This window comes from Dromiciops gliroides, chromosome 5, assembly GCF_019393635.1.
Source record: "Dromiciops gliroides isolate mDroGli1 chromosome 5, mDroGli1.pri, whole genome shotgun sequence".
NCBI lineage: Eukaryota > Metazoa > Chordata > Mammalia > Microbiotheria > Microbiotheriidae > Dromiciops > Dromiciops gliroides.
Genome location: NC_057865.1, coordinates 262,298,658 through 262,308,120, shown reverse-complemented (window position 1 = coordinate 262,308,120; position 9,463 = coordinate 262,298,658). Strand labels below are relative to the sequence as shown.

General features: G+C 36.8%; 1 protein-coding gene across 1 annotated transcript in view; it reads left to right on the top strand.

The window, feature by feature from the left end:
- The first annotated feature begins 224 nt into the window (after window positions 1-224).
- The window catches only part of MGAT4C (MGAT4 family member C), a 749,687-nt gene continuing 740,448 nt past the window's right edge, over window positions 225-9,463 (top strand). Inside the window, exon 1 of the mRNA XM_043967011.1 lies at window positions 225-271. The gene's annotated coding sequence lies outside the window, so the exon portion shown is untranslated. The remainder of the gene's footprint in view (window positions 272-9,463) is intronic.

Below are 9,463 nucleotides of genomic sequence, written 5' to 3'. Positions count from 1 at the left end.
AAGTAATTATTGGCAGAAACAGGATTTGACCTCAGAATATATGAGTCCAAATTGATGGACTACACTAAACTTGCTTTCTTCAGCAGTAGAACAGAAAATAGCATAAGCATATCAGTTGGTAAACGTCTTCTGTGGCAGGAGGGATACTGGTCTAACCCAGGGTAAATTGCTAATTGATCATTGATTCTATTCCCAACTCTCCATTCTGATTATTCCATAGGCTGCTCATTTTGACTTTCCAGGCACTGGGGTCCTCAACGCTGCCAGTAAGGTCAGTTGATAGTTAAAAATTTATATTCTTTCCATCTGGAAGGGACCATCTGCTCATATTGTCAACACCTTCATTTTAGAGATGAAGAAACTGAGGGCCCCAAAATCACATTTAGTAAAACCCTGTATTCTGAGCTATCCCTTCTTCATGGCATGAGAAGAAGCCCTCTATTTTCCCATCCATGAGCCTGATTCCCTGAGAACTGAATGAAAATTCATCCAAAATGGTTCCATAAAGTACCCCTCTTTCCTCTGAAATCATTGTTTCCTCTCTGTACAAATAAACTTGACCTCTGTTACTAAAGAAATATGTTTTCCTGTGAGGATGAGAACAAGTTCGCTATAAGCACATAACAACTTCATGTTTCTTTGGTAACAGAGGTAAATTTTATTTCTGAAATAAGGAAAAATAACATTTCTTAACCTTAGATCACTGTTTTTTATTGAGCTATTTTTCTAACAATACTTTTCAAAGGGTCCATATGAGAAATATAATACTCCCTTTTATAAAATATTTTGTCATTTCTGGTGTGTATGTCAAAGATGATAAAATGACATAGAAAGGCATCCATTAAGAAACCATGTGTTAAAAATCAGTTTCTGTCAGCAGAAGGTTATCAGGGAAGAAGCTGCTTTCCCAATCTTTTGTATATAAGTTCTGAACTACAAAGTAAGGAAAATAGGAATAGGAGATGCATTTCACTCAGACAAAGAAAGAAGAGAAGCAAGTGGAAATCACTGAATGCATATCTCTCCCTTTACATCCACCTCTTGGAAACTCTCTCTCTTCAAGGCTTAGCTCAAGTACCACTTCCTACACAAAGCCTTTCTTCCTCGTGCCAAAGGTTAATACTCCTCCATCTATTAAAAAAAATCTCCTTTGTATGTGTTTAATTTGAAACATTTGAAAGTGATAATTTTGCATAGCAGATTCATAGCTGGTTCTGGAATGAGGAAGATAAGGATTCAAGTCTTTCCTCTGATACATTGTAGACCTGACCAAGACCTTTGATACTGTCAGTTGTGAGGGCTTATGGGAAATTATTTCAAAATGTGGCTTCCCGGAGAAGTTCATCAGTATTGTATATCAATTTCATGATGTCATGCTTCCCTGTGTTCTGGATAATGGACACTGCTCTCATGCTTTCTCAGTCACCAATGGAATGAAACAAGGATGTGTGATTGCTGTCATACTTTTGAGTGTGATGTTTTCAAATGCTAATTTCAGGTACTTCATTAATGGTTAAGTCTTCAACTTGAAAAGGTTCCAAGGCCAGACTAAAGTAGAGGAAGAGTTCATGCATTATATTTTATTGCAAATAATTGTTATCTCAATGTAACTTCTGAAGATCAGATGCTGCAAAGTATAGATTGATTCTCTGCTGCTTGTGCTAATTTTTGCCTAACTTTAAAGACCAAGAAAACATATCCATCATCCAGCACCATCACCCATACATGGGACTGTCAGAGCAAATGGAGAAATTTTGAATTCTGTAGATAAATTCAGTTACCTTGGTAGTATACTTTCCAGGGATGTACACATTGATAATAAGGTTGACATATGCATTGCTAGAGTTAGTTCAGCATTTGAGGGGCTCTGTAGGAAAATTTGGGGGAAGAGGTATCAGACTGATTACCAAACTGGAGATCTACAGAGATTATTGCTGTATGCCTGTGAAACATAGGACAGCATATCAGTGCCATGCTAGGAAACTGAATCACTTCCATTTGAATTGTCTAACAATTATTCTGAAGATCACCTGGCAGAAATAGATACCAGACACTGAAGTCCTCTTTTGAGCTAAACTGTCAAGCATTCAAACTCTACTGCAGAGAGCACTACTCCAATGGGTTGGCCACATTGTTCAAATGGCAAGCTTATGCTTGTCTAAAATACTATTTTATGGAGAACACACAGAAGTCAAACACTCACATGGTGGTCAGAAAAAGGGATAAAAGGACACTCTCAAGGTCTCTCTGAAGAACTTTCAAATCAATTGCATGATTTAGGAGACACTGGCACAGGACTCACCAACATGGTGTGCCATCATCAGGGAAAGTGCTGTGCTTTATGAGCAAAGCAGAATTGAAGTAGCTCAAAATAGAAGGAGATATACACATTTAAAGAATCAAACCCAAAAGTTATACTTCTATTTCTATAGAATCAATTCATCCATTAGCAAGTTTTTATTATTTTTTGTGCCTGACCTGTGGTAGAGCATCCTGAGCTTGTATTGTTCTGAGCAGCCACAGTTGGACACCCTGTAACTTTTTTAAGATGTAGATATCATTTTGCTCATCTTCTAGAGCAACCTACCATACACACATACATACATATATACACATTATATATGTATGCATGCATGTGTGCATGGATGCATGTGTGTGTAATGTCATTGTAATTATCTGCTTACTCCCAATAGAATTTAAATCCCTTGACATCAGGGGTTATTGTTGTTGTTTTGTTGTTGCTGCTGTCATTGTTGCTGTTGCCATTGCTTTTGTATTTGTATCCCCAGTTTAAGCACAGTAGATAAATAATGGTTTTGTTGAATTGACTTGAATTTTCCCTGGTCTTTCCTACAAGAGACCCATAGTATAAACTGTAACTTTTTGTGCTCATTCCCAAAATGGTGAGAGTAAAGGTTATATTCATTTCAGAGTTGTTTTGCAGAAAGCCCTTTTTAAAAGTTAAAATGTTTCTGGAAATTTGAGATGATATTCTGATAAGCCATGGGATGTAAATTGCAAGGTCTGGCTTTAGCAAAATATACATTCTTCTTCTGAACAATGGAACAGATGCCTAGAGAGGTAAATCCAGGAACTTTCTTAACCAAAGGGCATCCACCCTTCACACAGGATGCTTCAGAGCAAGCCCTGATGCCTGGATGTAAAAATGAATGGGAAATTGGCAAGTGTCTCTGAACATATGAAGAGAAGTTCATTTAACATTGTTTTCACAACATGCTTATATTTCATGTTTCAATAATATTGAGGCTAGAGACAGAGCCTCTCATAACAATTTCATTCTTACTTTTTAAAAATTTATTTATTTAAGTCCTTCTTACTTTTAAAATGTTCCTCAATTCTGTAACCTTTTCATAAGAATATGTCAACTGATTGATAATCATCATACTGTTGATGCCAGTGCTCAACTCTAAAACTTGCAAAATGTACACACATCATATCCTTTAATTTCTTTAGAATCAGGGCAACTAGGTGGCGCAGTAGATAAAGCACTGGCCCTGGAGTCAGGAAGACCTGAGTTCAAATCTGGCCTCAGACACTTGACAATTACTAGCTGCATGACCCTGGGCAAGTTGCTTAACCCTCATTGCCCTGCCCCCCACCGCCCCAAAAAACTCTTTAGAATCAATCCATCAGCAAGTTATTTACTATCAGACAATGATGTGTGCTAAAACATATGGACAAATTTGTAGCAATCTGTGGCCTCAAGGAGCAAGGATCATGAATGGTTGGATATGACTAAAGAGATTTAAATGTCAGAGGTAACGATAGACAACTACCATGTGATTTTGACTGGAAGAAATGACAATTAAGAAAATTAGCTTGGGAACTGTGTTAATGATGGAGTGAGGAGAAATTCATTGTAGGAATACCAAATACAGGGCTTTATAACAGTCTATGAGAAAGATAATAACAACCTGATTCATGATGGTAACTTTATGAGTGGAGACAATGGGAATAAATGAGAGATGTTTGGATAGAAATGGCAAGATTTTACAATTGCCTAGAAAATGAGATTTGATGAGAGTTAAGGATGATAATAAGGTTAAAACCCTGGGGTAATAGGAAGGAAACTGGTACCTTGAAGAGTAATGAAGAGTTAGCTAGGTGGCTGCAGCAGCTAGGTGTCACAGTAGATAAAACACCAGACCTGGATTCAGGAGGACCTGAGTTCAAATCTGGTTTCAGATACTTGACACTTACTAGGCCTGTGGCCCTGGGCAAGTCACTTAAGCCTCATTGCCCCACAAAAAAGAGTAATGAAAATATTTTAGAAGAAGGGAGTTGCTTTTCTGATGAGGGGGAAATTGTCACATGTAGGCAACAAAGAAAGAATCAGGAGAATGAAGCCTTGATGGTGAGACAGAAAGAGAAGGCCAAATAATGGATTAATCTTCTGGATTTGATCAAGGTGGGGTGTGGTATAGCAGGGTTACCCTAGGTAAGCAGCAAGGCCACTTGTTCATGTGGGACTAATGTAGGAAATTATGTGGATGTTGTTAGTGGGTTGTGAGACGAGGAGGAGGAATTGTCAGGTGACAAGGAGGTGAGAAGAAGGAGGCATGTAGCTTCAATTATTTTAAGTAAAGCATGAAATCAAGGCCTCACTTAAGAGGTTGGGAGGGCAGAAGGCAGTTATGGGTTTCAGGATAGAAGTGAAAGCCTGTAACATTTATTGTCAAAACTATAATAGAGAATCAATTAGGAAGGGGTAAAAGATTGCTTTGCTTCAGTGAGATATCAGTTAAGATTAGATTACAAAAAAAAAAAACAAAACAAATAGAAGACTTTCTCTGGCTCCATTCAATTGCACATGATTAGAAGCAAAGGATATAGATGGTAGGAGTGATTTAAATTTCTGTTTTGGCAAGTGTGCAAGTTGTAATAGGAAAAGGGGACATGTGGCTATTTTTCAAACTGTTCTTAGCATTTTTATCAGGCTAGATGTAGCAAAGCATATTTCAGTATTTTTATCATTGACTATTTTAGGAGTTTAAGGGGACCTGGGGATATCAGAAGAGTTTAGACTTTTGCAAATGTGCTTTATATTACATGTGCAAAGGAGAACATATGCAATCAAAACAAATTGAATGGCCAGCTTAATGTTTATCCTACTTTGGTGAAATTTTAAAAGTTTACTAAAAATAAATATCAGTGATACAATGACCTGCTAAGGTATTTTAAGAACTTCCCATATTTTCCAAAGGTATACTACATCACAAACATGGAACAAAACCATGTTCCTAGGAGAAGAGAAGAGCATAACCTCATCCTGGAAGACAGAGAAATTATATCACCACTGAATATGCATGGAAACACTTCAAGTTTATAAAACTCAAATTCTTTCTTATTCAATACTCAGTACTCCCATAGTGCTCTAGAGCAAAGCTTCTTAAACTGTGGATCTCATCCCCATTTGGGTTCACCTAACTGAATGTGGGGGTCATGAAAAATTTGGCAGTAAATGTTTGATTTGTATATCTATTTTATATGCTTATATGCTTGGAGTTTCATGAAAATTTCTTGGGCAAAAAAGGGTCATGAGTGGAAAAGGTTTAAGGAGCCCTCTTCCAGAAATGCTTCATTTCCATGAATTAAAGTTGTAATGCTGCTAACATTTTTGGGAAAGGTCAGGGCCTTCTGCATAGCTAATTCCTCAGCATCAGTTCTTATTAAAAAATAAAATAAAATTCCTAAACACCTAAATGAAATATAGAATCAGATATTCGCTTTGGAAGAAGCCAGTGTTCATTGGGCATAATAATACTAAGATTGCTAAAACAAACAGCAACAGAAGTTTACCTTCGCTATTTGGGTTGAGATTATCACCCACCCTCATCTTTATGTATGTTAGTGCTTTCACATCTCTGAGGGAGTATAAAAATGTCTTGTCATTTGATTTCTCATCTTTAAAATACATTTCATGGATTAATAATTATCTTTTTGATAAATGCACATTAAAGGGATGCAGATACAGTGAAGAAAAAGTCAATAGCTTGAGATCAGTTGAATGTTTATAATAAGTGAGTTGCTTGAGAGGCATTCCAATCTCTGAAAGTTTATTTGAGTGTTGATGCTCTTCAGCACATTGTTGCCTTAGGTATGACACCATTGCTGATATGACAGTTAAGGCCCAGAAGCCGCCCCCCTCCATTTTTATGTGTTAAAACTAAATGCATTTGGGTATAGTTAAAATGAGTTAATGTCAAACCACACATTCTGTTTAGTGACAAAATAGACTAGTTAGTTTATTAGAAAACCAATAGTTAGAGCCAGACCCTGGCTTAAGATGATAGGAAATTCTTCAATCTCCTGTGACAAGGTATAAAAATAACTCTCTAGATATCTTTATAAACAGCACTATTGTCACTCTACCAAAAGTAGTTTTTAGTCTCAGAGGAAAAGTGACCTAGAAGGCAAGCTGATGCAAATACAGCCTCTCCCTTCCAAAAGCTTTTAAAGTAGGCTGATTGCTAGAAAATATATTTTTTGTTATTCTATCTGTGTGATTTACCTTGAGAGAACCAAAATTTTTCCTACAAAAGAGCAACATTATTACAGTTTGAATGCCACCTGTTTAGCTATTGGGTGATTGTACTTTGGCATTGGAATATTATTAAGAGCGAAATAAGTTAACTGTAGTGTTCTGTGCTATTAGTAACATTGCCTATCCTGTTGCCCCTAATCACACAAATAACCAATTTTGATAAATAGTCTACAAGATAAAAATAAAGCTAAATATTTTTTTGCATATAAAACATAACAAAAACTAAAAAGATGTGATTTCCCCCTCAGTTTTGTCGGAAAGGATAACACCAAACAAACCCGCGACAGTTTCATCCTTTAAGGTAACTCAGTGCATATGTCTCAGAGAACATAATGCAGTAACTGAAATTTCCCATTGTCAGGAAGTATTGCTACTGGTAAAATACAGAAGTGTTCATGTGCTTCATTTGGGAAATTTTCATTGTAAGATGAAATTTGGAAAAAAAAATCAGCTTTTGATCGAGTGTCCTTGCTGAGTGGCAATGGACATAGACAGTCCAGCTCACTGTAGAGTCGAATAACTAAGCGTATAAAGCTAATTCTCTTCATGGAGGCCAGAGGTACCCTTCATATACAGGTGGTCTCATTTCTAAAGAAATCTGTATACTGGTTATTCTGCTAGGTTGTTCAGTTGTTTTTTTCCTTCCAATATATAGCTAGATAGATGATAGAGAGAGATAGAGAGACAGACAATAGATCAATAGATAAGATAGATAAGATATGGACATGGACATAGGCAAATATTATAGATAGATATAGATACCTGTGTATGTACACATATATATCTGTCTCTCTGTCTCTGTCTCTCTCTGTCTCTGTCTCTGTCTCTGTCTCTGTCTCTCTCTCTCTATATATATATATATACACACATATATATGCATATCTATATAGTACTCTCGAATACATATATCAAAGAAGCTCCTTCCTGGAATATAGTAGTGGATTATTTTCAGTTTTAAAGAATAATGAGGAGAAAGAGATGTGCCAGTTACTCATGTGGTGGGTGTGGGCAGTGTATAGACATTAATACTGCTGCCCTTATCCCTTGAAAATTATTTTTAAGCCTATCTTTCTTTTCTGTTTATAAAACATGGTTGTTTCAAAGCATTGATTGTAGTGTTCTTCCCAGTGAGTGGCATTCTCCTACTGTTCTAAGGAATGTGAAAGGAGAATCAGTTTTTCTTTCAATATGAAAATCAGGGCATTATCTGTGCTTTAAAAACAAAGAAACACACAAATACCTCTGAGAGAAACTTTCCAGTTTTCAGTGTATTTTTCTTCTGAAGGGGAGGATATTCAAAGGATTCACATTTTAGCATGGGAATGCATCATAAAGCTTGTAGGAAATAGTTATTGTGCTAGGTTAAGTTTTAAGTAAGCCTGTAGAAACTCATCTCCTCTTCCTTTTGGCTGGTTTACCTGATTTCCTTAGAAGATATCAGAGTGTACTTCTATAAAGCCAACAATCTTGAATGTTGCTTTCTATTGGTAAGACCACTAACTTGGTTTTGGTGACTACAAAAGGGATCTAAACATACCTGTTGATGATGACTTTTAGAAATTGTCATCTGATGTTTTAGGTGCATCACTGTGGAGAAACCCATTATCCTGTGGAGGCTGGGGAGTAAATTGCAGGAAGTAATAAAGGATTAAAAGGAAAACAGGTTATCTACTACATTTAGTTATGAGTCGCTAAATAAAAGATCCTTTTTTTTAAAGGTAGCTTGTATATTCAAACTGTTATGGGGTGCAGAGCACCCCAGAAATTCTCTGGGGCACATCAAAGAAACTTCTCCTTGAGAAACTAAACCAGAGGACAGATAACGCCTAGAGAGAGAAGCTGAACCAAATCGTACTGAGCTAGTTTGGGATTCCTACCCTTCATTCTGGTCTCCCTTACCCTGGGGAGATAAATTTGGGTGTGGCTGTGGCCTTTGTGTTCTGAAGAGGGATCTGTAGCCACTCCTCACCCAATTCCTCTAGTCACTACCAGTGGGGGATGGTCCTACACTCCTCACCCAATTCCCCCAGCTACCACCAGTGGGGGATGGTCCACCCTCACTAAAGGAACTTTTCACGGGCAGATGGTCCACCCCCATCAGTCCTCTATAAAAGTGCCTTCCAGTCTCCTGTTCGAGGAGATTGGGTACCTGTAAGCCATGTGCTTTATGCCAAATCTCCCCATGAAAAATCCAAGGATTTCTTTCATGGTTTCCCTCCCCCCACCCTTCCCTTCCCTTGCTCCTAAAAAACTACCACCTTATTCTAACTACTTTTTGTGTGCAAGAGGGTATAATTCTTTAAAGAGGAATTCCTAAGAACCCCAACTCCTACCCCAAACCCATACCCCACTTCCCCCCATATCAAAACCAAATGATTGTGGAGTTTCAATCTCCTCTCTAGTCAAAACATTCAACAGAAATGATACCAAGAGAAATTGTGACTGGGTTGATTTGTAGCTCCCCTGTTCATAACTGGATAGTGAAAGCAGTAAAAGGCTAGAATAGGATGAGAAACAACAAACTTGAATAATTCATAAACTGAATAATCACTTCCTGAATAACCAAGAGTTGGGTGTATTAAAACTGTTCCCAAATTGTTTTATTAAAATGAAACTTTAAATCATCAAATGTAAACTTCTACATACATCATTTTATTGTTAAAGCATTTGAAATTTGTTTTATGAATGTTCATTCTCTACCCACCAATGTGGATTTTACTGAGTAATTTTCTTTTTTGACTATCACTTCCCTGAAAACTTTTATAATATTTACACATGGTTGTAATAAATAATCTTCAATAATGATAAATAGGAATTCAGTTTGTGTAGATATTAAAAATATATTTGCACTAAGTAGGAAGATTTAACAATTTTCTTTTTCTCCTCTTTTTCTTACAT